This window comes from Microtus ochrogaster (assembly GCF_000317375.1).
Source record: "Microtus ochrogaster isolate Prairie Vole_2 chromosome 14 unlocalized genomic scaffold, MicOch1.0 chr14_random_1, whole genome shotgun sequence".
In the NCBI taxonomy this organism is placed as follows: Eukaryota; Metazoa; Chordata; class Mammalia; order Rodentia; family Cricetidae; genus Microtus; species Microtus ochrogaster.
This window is the reverse complement of record NW_004949096.1, coordinates 36,714,248-36,725,543: the sequence shown is the minus strand read 5'-3', so window position 1 is coordinate 36,725,543 and position 11,296 is coordinate 36,714,248.

The window sequence follows — 11,296 nt, the reverse complement described above, 5'->3', positions numbered from 1 at the left end:
GGTGGGATTAAAAGTGTGCACTACCATGTCAGCTGAGTAGTTCATCTTTTAAAAGTTTGAGTGACTGTTTAGGATTAATGTTTGAATATTTAGTCCCCATTTGGTGGACCTGTTTGGGAAGGGCTAGGATGTGTGCCCTTGTTGGAGGGTATGTACCATGGAGAGCAAGCTTTGTGGCTTCAAAAGATTCACACTGTTTCCTGAGGGCCCTCTGCTTTCTGTTTGCGAATCAAGATGTGAGCTCTTGGCTCTTTCTGCAGTGTCTTTGTTCTGTCATCACAGACTCTGGCCCTCTGGAACTGTAATCCCAGTTAAAAGCTTTCTCCTGTGAGCTGCCTTGGTCGTGTGTTTGGTCACAGCAAGAGACAAGTAACCGAGACACTGCCTCGTGGTGTCTGTCACTGGCTAATGTGGGTCTAGAGGGAGGATGCCAGAGTGTCTGGGCTCTTAGGCCTCTCCTCTTTACAATGAACTGTACCAAGACACACAAATAGTTACCAGGGGTGGAGAAAGTTTTCTAAAGTGAAGACACTGGGGCCTGGGAGTGTGCCACGTCTCCCTAGGGCTCAGCTCCAAGACTGAAAAGAGAGAGACTGAGGTGAGATCTCCGCTGACCTTTTATGACTCGTTAACCCAGCGCCCCCTCTTCCATATAAGGGAGTGAGCAGGCTTTTCAGTGTGTGCTGTCCTGGCTGAATGACGCTCAGGTGTCTTTCCCCACAGACCTTTTGTGTGTTCGTCTCTGGAATTTCCTCTACTGTTTGTCAGCCTCCTGGCTGCTCAGGCCTCTGCAGAACAGGGACAGCTCACTGCTCATGCCCCCACCACCTGCCTCCTGGCAGGGCCCCTAGGGAAGGTGGACAAAGAAAAAATAAACAGTGACCGGCTAGCACTAGAAGGTCAGGAAAGCCAGTGCTTGAGCCCAGGGGCAAGGGAATTTACTGTTGACACCCACTGGCAGCTGGCCAGGCCCCTGACAGACAGGCTGCCCCCTCCTTCCCAAGATGACAGCTGGAGGCTTGATCAGCCAACCCCTCTATGAAACCCCGAATAGCTCTGTTCTTCGTTCTAGGTTTCTACTGGAGGAACCAAAGAGGGTACGCCAAGCTCATCTTGCTTGGGGCTTGGTGCACAGCAGTCGCCCACAGGTGCTCTGGAGTCCGAAGGCAGATTCAGGAGCCAGCAGCTGAGTGTGTCGGTGCTATACTCTGTAATGAAGTACAAAGCCACAATGGCCGACCAAAGCCGTGGGGGCCACAGTATGTTCATCCTCTCCGGGGAGGGGGGCAGGGAAAAAAAGACAAATGGTGGGGCTTTTATTTTTAACCTGAACTGAGAAGTAGAAAGAGGTGACCCCAAGCTGTGAAAAGAGCCTGGTCATAAACGCATTTATTATCAATTAACACCTCCAAGTCCTGAGGCTGGCCGGGCAGCTGGCACGTTTTGGTTAGTTCACATTTTAACACCACACTCTCCTCTGCTTCTCCCTAAGCGGATGCTGGGTAGCTGCAGGATGGTTAATGTGTACTTAGTTAACACAGGCCTGAGGTGTGGCTTCTGGACAGCAGAGTAGGGACTTCTCCGCTGTCCCTACCCCTGGGGCACTCACCCAGCAGTGTGACCCGCCAGCAGCCTAAGTGGATAGAATGTGTTTGAAGGTTTAATTACTTGTCTTTAGAATCTGCCTGCCCCTCAGGAGAAAGGACATGGGCTTTATGTTTTACATGTTGAAATGTATTTTAATAGATAACCTGTACACCCTGTACAAATAAAAGATCTAAACTGCCTGTCATTCTGAAATATGTATGTATGTGTATTATGACACAGGGAAAGGGGCTCATATGCCACAGCATGCATGTAGCGGTCAGAGGGAAGCTCGGGGGAGCTGTTTCTCTCCTTCCATCTTTAAATGGATCTGGGGCCTCGAACTCAGATCCCCAGCTTTTGTGGCCAACACCTTTGTCCACTGAGCCATCTCGCTGGCCTCTGCCTCTGTCTCTTGAAAAATCACTTTTCTTCCACTGTTGCCCTATTTCACAGGAGCCGACGGAGCTATTTTTGTCACACACGAGGTAGGACACCTTAGTTTGTTACATGGAGGGCAGTGGGCTGTGCCTCTGTTTATTTAACCAGTTGCAGAATGCCAGACACTGGGGCTGTGTTTCGTCTTCCGTGAATACAAGCGATGCCGCCTAAAGGGCGGTAGGGGTGCACTTGGCTCCCACCTGCCTGAGCACACCTTTCTGTGGGTTCTCAGAAGCTGAGCTCTCGGGGACGGGAGAAGCCTTTGTAGTTTAGCAGCAGGCAGAAGGATGCAGGCGCAGACCTATTTCAGACACAGCACGTGAGAGAAATGTGACAGCCCTGAAGGTGGACGGTGATGCCTTGGTTTAGATTTCAGTTGCCTTTTTCTTCCATTCTGTGTTGTTAAAAGCCTCTCTTCAAATGCATATGATATTGTATTTCAATCTCTATGCCTCAGGTGCCAGGATGGCCAAGTGATCCAGGTTCCATCATCATATCTCGTCAGCTCTTACTTCTTGCCGGTGTTTGCATGGGATGCTTAGGTTGGTGGGTTTTTTTTATTATTATTATTGATTTATTACAATCTTTAAGCAAGGGAGCTTGCCGGTTGTCTGAGATATTGACTGTGAATAACTTCTGCAGGTGGATTTGCTTGCATTTATGGGAGGTTTGGTGACGAGGAGTGGGCGGGTTAACCTTCAGTGTCAACTGGAATTGGGGTGTCCCTGAAGGTGATTCCAGAGAGGTTTAACTGAGAAGGGAGAGCCCAGCCTGTATGTAGGTGGCGCCATCCCACACACTGGAGTTCCAGGATGGGAGATTCATCAGCATTTTCTGTTGTCTGCCTCCTGGTTTGTTCGGCCATGGGGAGTCCCAGCTGTCTGTGACCAATGGCATGTCTTCCCCTCCATGTTGGACCCCCATCCTCTCAAATCCTGAGCTAAATCAAACCTTCATCCATTGCTCTTCTGAGGCAAGGGGTTCTCTGAAATGCTATCTCTCCATCACAGGTAGTCTAGCTAGCTAGCCAGCTTGTCTCTGGAGCTGAGATTACAGGCGGGCTACCGCACCCACTGACACACGTGGGCACTCTACTCCTCACACTGGACTTGAGCCATCTTTCCAACCCAGAGTTTCGTTTTTTAAATGCAACCAACTGAATCAGTTTCCTCTTCTTTGCATTCTTATAAAAACCCTCTTCCCTACAAAATGGAAATCTATATTTTCTTCTAATTCTTTCTGTTTCATTTTTTACATTATATATTTGGCTTTATTTGTCTATGGAATGTGTGGTTTGTACTCCCCCCCCCCCCGTTGTTTAACTACCATTCACCAAAGAGACCACCTCGTTGACTCCAAATAACATCTTGTTCTTGGCCCTTGAACGCGCTTAGCTCTTCTCTGGCTTTCTCGTCTGAGGAACAAGGGTGCATTTTGATGAATTACATGCAATGCCTTGGCTTAGGACCCCAGATTGAAAATTGATATTTTTATAGATAGTTTAATGTATAGGAATTGCTTCTCACTTCAGAAAAATCCATTTTCTTTGTGTACTGAGCTTTCTTCCATTGTATCGTATTTTTAAAAATAAAATATCTATTTTGAGAGGAAGTGTGTGTGTGTGTGAGTGTGTGTGTGTGTGTGTGTGTTTGTGTGTGTGTGTATGAGCACACATGTATGTTCATGTACTTAAATGCAAGTGCCTGCAGAGGCCAGAAGAGTGCATCAGAACCCCTGGCACTGGAGTCACAAGGAGTTGTGAGCCATCCACAAGTGGGAACCAAATCCAGGTCCTCTGGAAGAGCAGTATGGACTATTAACTCCAGAGCCTTCTCTCTAGCCCCTTGATTCTGCTGTATTTTAAACCTTGCTTTCCTCATCTGCTCCCTTGTGTCTAATCTCTACAGCTTTGAACAGAAACGTTCCTGCTGCTTGCCCTACATGAAAAACTTCCAACAAAACAACCTAACTCAGGAGGGTGACAGAAAGAAAGGAGGAAAGAGGAGGGAGCTGAAATTCCACACAGGGGAACTCTGTCCATGGAACTCTGGGAAAGGCTGGATGTTGCCTGTTGATGCCCACGGGAAGCCTTGAATCTCTCCTGAGGGCCCAAGTCATCTGGACAAGGTGATTTTTTTCCTAAACAGTCTTGTCAGGGAGAGGAGATATGCTGTTTTAGAATCAGGACTCTCCGGAACCTGACACTCATCCATGTGTGGACAGGTGCCACATCCCTAAAGAGCCATGTCTGGTCCAGGGTGACACAATCACTTCCTGTTCCTATTTCAGGCAACGTGGGCCTTCCAGCAGCATGAGTGTCCAACTGTGACTCTCAGCACACGCCGGAGCCCTCTGCCCTGCTTTTGTCTGAGATCAGCTCCGTTTTCTTTTAAAGATTATTTTACTTACGTGTGTGTTCGTGTGCCTGTGCATTATGTACAAGTACACACATGTGAATGTGGGTACCCATGGGTGGCATCAGATGCCCTGGAGCTGGAGGTACAGGTAGTTGTGAGCCAGTGGCTTGTGGGCACTAGGAAATGAACACCAGTCCTCTGCAAGAGCAGCAAGTACTCTTAACAGCTGCACCATCTCTCCAGCCCTAGTGCCATTTTCTCAATGTTGTCTTTACTTCCCCCTAAAGAAGGATTTCACCTGTATGTAAGCCCACCACTATAAACAACTACCAGAAAGAAAGAATTTTTTGATTAACTTTTTTTCTCTCTACGTAAAGGTAAGAGTGAGGGTGGGTGGTTAGTTGATAAAGTACTTGCCTAGCCTGCGTGATGCCCTGGATCCAATCTCTTGGATCACATAAGCCAATTATAGTGATATACACCTAAAAACCTAGCACTGGGGAGAAGAAGGAGGGAGGATTAGAAATTCAAGGTTATCGTTGGCTTCATAGAAAGTTCTGGGGCAGCCTCAATTATGTGAGACCCTGTCTCAAAAGCCAAAAATAAATAAATAAATAAATAAATAAATAAATAAACATTTGAAAAGTCTATATCATTTTATAAATGTGATCAACTACTTGTAACAACACACACAAAAAAAATTTTTTTTGAAGCATCACCCTGGGTTAAAATCATCTCGGCTAGCCCTCTTGACAGCTCTAGGGCAGGAATTAGCAATTTATTTGGTGAACGGGCAAGGAAACCAATGGTGACTGAAGCATGGAACTTGATGCCACAGCTGGTACAACAAGGAGAGTCAGGCCCAGCGTATGAGACCAATGTTTTCACCTATACTGTGGTCTGTGTCCCTGAACCCTGTACTTACTGTCACCTCACTCATAGTTTGACTGTGGGTTAGCCCCCAAAGGTTCATGTGCTAGAAGGGTTTGGCTGTGGGTTAGCCCCCAAAGGTTCATGGGTTGGGTGATTAGTGTAGAGGTGCAGAGGGGGTAGGATCTTTAGGGGGCGGAGTCTTGTGTGATGCAGTCAGCATACGAAGTGTGTTGGGGTACTGGGATACGGAGAGCTCCGTCCTTATTCTCAGGGAACATGTCAGGTCTTATGGGACTGGATCAGCTCTTGTAAGGATGGGTTGCTAGACAAGAACCTGATTCTGTCTTTGAATCCCTTTGTTGTGCTCACCTTTGACCCGATGACCTTACCAGAGCCAATGCTGATGCCCTGCTCTTGAACAGTCAGAAGTGTGAACTGAAAAAAATCCTCTTCTTTAGAAAGCTCTCTACTTCCAATATCCTGTTATGGTAACACAAAAGGAAACTACAAAAGCCACTCTGAGAGACACGTGTTTTCTTACTCTTTTTATTTAATGCTTTTGGTTGCATATGAGTTCGGGCATATTTCCATGTTTTACAAATAATTCGTCTTGATTTTCCTACTGTCTTGCCTGATGGAGGAAGGTCATTGGCTAATAAAAAAAACTGCCTTGGCCCATCTGATGGGGCAGAATTTAGATAGGCGGAATAAACAGAACAGAATGCTGGGAGGAAGAGGAAGTGAGGTAAGACGCCTCAGACAGAGACGCCATGCTCCCCCTCTCCTGGGCAGACGCAATAGCTCTGCTCTCTGAAGCTGCCAGGTCAGACATGCTGAATCTTTCCTGGTAAGCGCACCTAGTGGTGCTATGCAGATTATTAGAAATGGGTTAGGCAAAATATGCGAATTAGCCCGTAAGAGGCTAGAGCTAGTGGGCCGAGCAGTGTTTAAGAGAATACAGATTCCGTGTAATTATTTCGGGGCATAAGCTAGCCAGGCGACCAGGAGCTGGGGAGGCAGGAACACAGTCCACAGCTTCTACAACACTTGCCCATTGTTCAGTGTCTTCTCCCGTGTGTTGTGTGTGTGTGTGTGTGTGTGTGTGTGCATGCGTGTGTTCATATGTCTGTACCTGTGTGTGTACATGTGTGTATGTGTGTGTGACATATATTCTTCAGTTTCTCCTTAACCTTTGGTTTTTGTTATGGCTATCCAGGCCTGAGACATTCTAGTTGAACTTGCAGCACTCCTCCTGCCTATGTGTCTCAGACTATGACATTGCAGTCATGAGCTATCATGCCCAGCTTGTTCCCATTATTTTTACGCTCGAGAGCTCTGCATCCCTCCTGTGTAAGGATAAATGCTCATTCCTATCTTTAGGGTGGAAAGTGGATTTGTTTTCTGCATTTAATCCCTTGTTCTGTCTAGAAGTTAGTGATGATTTCCTCCTCCAGAACATCTATCTCTTCAGAAGGACATTGAGCAGCATGCCTGTACCCTTGATCTGTTCTGACACACTTGCTACCTGGAAGGCTCTTATCATCCAGTGCCGGGTGTGTCATGTCTGATGTCTGGATAAGAGACTCTGAGGATCACACTCAACAGAGACACAAATTCCAACTAAGGCCACATGAACTTTTAGAACTTACCCTCCCCTCATTACTGAATGCCCCCAAGTCCATGGCATCTAAATCATAGGATTTTTCTTATTCTTGTTCTAAATTTTCACTGAACTCTTCTGTAAGCTCTGTCTACCATGCAGCTAGAGCTTGGGGTGTGGCTTCTCCTCTTGCAATGTAACTCCTGTTTATATCCCCAGGTGTCAGAGAATTCCACCTGACCCCTAGCACCCAGCCCTTAGAGCATGGCAGTGTCTTAGCTTCTACAACACTGTTGTTGGACATTTTCACAAAGGAAGCTGCCCAATTGGTCATGCCTGAACCATTATTCTTGGTTGCATTTGAATTAAATTCTCTGTATTTTTTTCTTAATAAATATTTATAACTGAATCTTTATTGGTGTTGGTTTGGGCTTCCTGTTTCATCTTGTGAAATCCAGTTTGAGTTAGCCACAGTCTGGTTCACTGATGGTCCTTCTCAGCATCCAGTCACCAGTCTGGTGGTTCATTGATGGTTTGAGTCAGTCACCGGTCTGATGGTTCGTTGATGGTCCTTCTCAGCATCCAGTCACCCTTAAGTTTGATACCCATGTTTTCTACATTGCTATTTACATCTTTGAACATCAAGATCACAGTGAGAAAACTGAAGCTCAGGTTGGTGGGGTGACTTGACCAGAGTCACAATACTACAATAGGGAGCTGAGCTGAGTGACAGTAAGGGTCTGTGCTTCTAAAACCATGGCACGTGACCAGAGCAGAGCAGCTGACCGGGAGCAACAGCACCACTGTGAAGTCAAGTACCTGACTCACCTGAGCCTGGCCATACCACAGCCTGTCTGCTTCCTGACATCTAGCAATGTCCACGGACACCAACAAAATCCATATATGGCCAGGCTGGTCACTTATTGCCATTCTCAGGACCTGAGTATCCCCTTGCTCATTTCCCATCATCTACAGTACACTGTGTGTGCACGCGTGCATGGGTGTGTATGCATATCTGTATGCAAATCTGTGTGCCTACGTGCTTACAAAGAATGGAGGAGGAGAACCTGAGTGTCTTTTTCTGTCAACTCCATCCTTGAGACAGGTCTCACAGATCCTGGAAGTCCCTTTTTTCCAGCTATGTGGGGCCCCAGAGATCCTCCTGACTCTTCTCCCACAATGCTAGAGTCACAGGTGTGTGTCTCCCTACACCCCTCTATTTTGGTGGGTGCTGAGGATTCACCTTAAGGTCTTCATGTTTGTATAGCAAATATTCCATCCCCCAGTCCTCTGCTCTTTTTTCTTTAACTCAGGGCTAGAATTTACAATCCTGTGGCCTTAGCCTCTCAGGTTGCTGGGGCTTGTCATCCACCATCCATGTATCGCTCTCTTGAACGATTCTTTAACCAGACAAGGAAGCAGCTAAATTGCAATTGTGTATCTATGACTCATCTCATCACGCATTTGCATTTTAGCTTCTCCCATGCAAAGCCATGTCCCTTTTTTAGTCTACTGGCCAACCAACTATGAAAGCTTCTGATACTGAGATCTGGTCTAGAGTAAGTGCTCATCCTGAGCTTTGGTGCAGTAGCATGAACTGAGGCCCCTTCTGGGTGTTTCCCCTGATCCTACATCTTCTTCCTATCGTTTGGACGCTCTTGCCTGAAACTTGGAGTTCACCAGCTGCCGTCCTGTGTGGCACATCCTTCACCATGGACATCTTCTCCCTGTCCCTCACACAGATGATTTAGGATTAATCACCGCTGCTTAGACAGTGTCTGTGACTTCCCCCTAAGCTCTTATCCCTCTCCTTAGGCCCTCTCTAGCAGATAAATACCAAGAAACACTAGAACCTCATCCTTGGACCCTCATCTACACTGAATGTGACAATGGGGCCTCACTCTGGGAGCTGTTGTCAGGATGGAGTTGTGGTTAATACTGATATCATAGGTACAGGTTGTTGAGGTTGTTAGGGTTACTCTGTGATGATAACCTACTCAAACAGCTTTAAACATGCTGGGGGTTCAAACCCATGTCTACCTACGTGCATAGCAAGCACAGTCCTCCCCCAACTCCGGCCCACTTATTTTGCTTTTGGATGCAGGCTAAAATTCACAATCTTCTTGCCAAAAAGAAGGGGTTAGGCTGGCTCGGCCCTCTGGGTGGCAGAGCTATGATGAAGAGACACCCCAGAATATGGACCTGGCACCTTGCCCTCAGAATGGACACTATGGCTGAGACTTGCTTTCTTAAAGAAGAGGCTTCCCCACCATGCCTGTTGCTACTGGAGGGACTCCTCTTCCCCTCTGGCTGGGGTCCAGCCAGTTCTTCACATGCATACGGCTCCTGACAGATCTGACCAGTTCTTCACATGCATACGGCTCCTGACAGATCTGACCAGAGCGGATGTGGGAGAGCCCTAAGTCTCCTGCCCAGTCCCTGCTTCCCTTTCATTTCAGCCTGGGCATTCTTGACTCTTGTCTGACATCTCCCACCCACTTCACTTTCTAAGAGCTGGTAGTTAATTGGCCTTGACCTTACCCTTGGATGATACCCAGTCATTCAGATAGGTTGTCCATATTTGACCACTGACCTTGGAGTCACCCCTCCACTCTGCCCAGTTGCCCTAATGGGCTGAATGTTATGTTTGCTCATCTTTCTCAGACACAGATTCTCCTCCCCCCCCCCCCAAGACAGGGTTTCTCTGTAGCTTTAGAGCCTGTCCTGGAACTAGCTCTTATAGACCAGGCTGGCCTCGAACTCACAGAGATTTGCCTGCCTCTGTTTCCCGAGTGCTGGGATTAAAGGCATGTACCACCACCGCCCGGCCTAGACTCAGATTCTTGTCTAGTCACTCACTATTGTTGTACATGACAGTCTTGGGTCACCTCCATGCCAGGAGTCACTCTTTCCAACAGCCTGGAACCCATAACCCTTTCCTCCCCCAGTCTGACATACTTTATCAGCCCTGTTTCTCCCACTGGGTCCAAGAACAGCGATCCAGGTGCCTTTGTCCCTGAAGGAAAGTGGAAAGGTGTCCCAGAGTCCCCTGCCTGCCCCAGCTAGCCTGAGCAGATGAGCAAACATAACATAACTCCTGGTAAGGAGTGATGATGGTGGAAGGGTCTGTCCTGAGCTGACCTTGGTTCTCCAGCTGAGAACCCAGATTTTCCTTGACCCCAGGAATTCCTCCAGGAGCCTTGCCCACTCACCTCTGAGCTGCTCCTTTTGTTCACAAGGGCGTTAGCTGATTGTGGTCTTGTGCCAGGCCCTATCTTTGTGGCGTTTTGGATTTATTGGGGGCTTTGTGCATTTTTCGCTCTGGAGTCGCCATCTGAGCAGCTCTCTGGTCACCCTGGCTCATCTTCTGCAGCACGCTCATCTCAGATGCTAGCTGGTATACCCTGCTTCCTGCCAGGACCCTGCTGTTCTGGGGTGGATCTGGGCTGTGCTCCAGGAGACAAAATTCCCTACTCTGACTCCATCCACATGCCCAGATGTTGCTCCATTGACTTCCTCTCTCTCGCCAAAGTCATGGAACGAACGTCTCTAAGTGGGAGAAGGAACAGAAGCATCAATAGCACCCATTCCACCCACTTCCTCCCAACAACTTCAAACATAAGTGTGGGAGTGGAGGGCAGGCTCCTCCTAATTTGGAGGGAGCCCCAGAACCTGTGGATGGCCTCCCCTCAGCTATCTTCTCTGACCATTTGGTTGTAACTGACCTGTCTGTCACACGTGGGCTCAACAGGACTGTGCTAGGAGCGATTCCCAATGTCTTTGGAGATCAACATTTTCCTGGTCTATAAACAACCTGCAGCTCACGTTATAAGAAGAAAACCTAGTCACATATCCCCCCAGCTTGTTCAAAGCCATAGGTGAAAGCAGGGCAGGTTTGGGGATGGAATCGAGGTGGTCAGGTGACTTTGCTCTTGGCGTCTGAAATCTGGTCTCTTGACCATCTGCCTCCCAGTTCATTATGTGCATTCAGTATCCAGCTATCAGTACCAACGTGCAGGAACATGGGGCCTGGAGAGGGCTGCCCGAGGCTGAAGGCAGAGTGCAAACAGAAATTATAGGAGGAGCCAGCACACTGGGTGTCAGCCTTGGAGACACAGCAGAGCCAGAACTCAGAGCCCCAGGAATGCCAGGGGAGGTGCCTGTAGGAACTACCGCTTGGGGACTGAGGGTGGAGGAATAGGGCCAGGGAAAAGGAGTCCACTCCCAGGATCGCCTTAGTAAAGGGCCAGCATCTTATTTTATTAAAAGCCTGTTGTTGGCTGGATAAATGGTCTTTCTGCTGAGTGGCAAGGGCCCAGTGACACTGGGGGCAATTAGGAGCCTGTTTTAGGAGCTAACTTCAAACCAGCAAGTACATTTTTTTTTTGCTAATTAGAGTCTCTCTTTCTCTCTCATCTCTCCCTCTCCCCTCCCTCCCTCT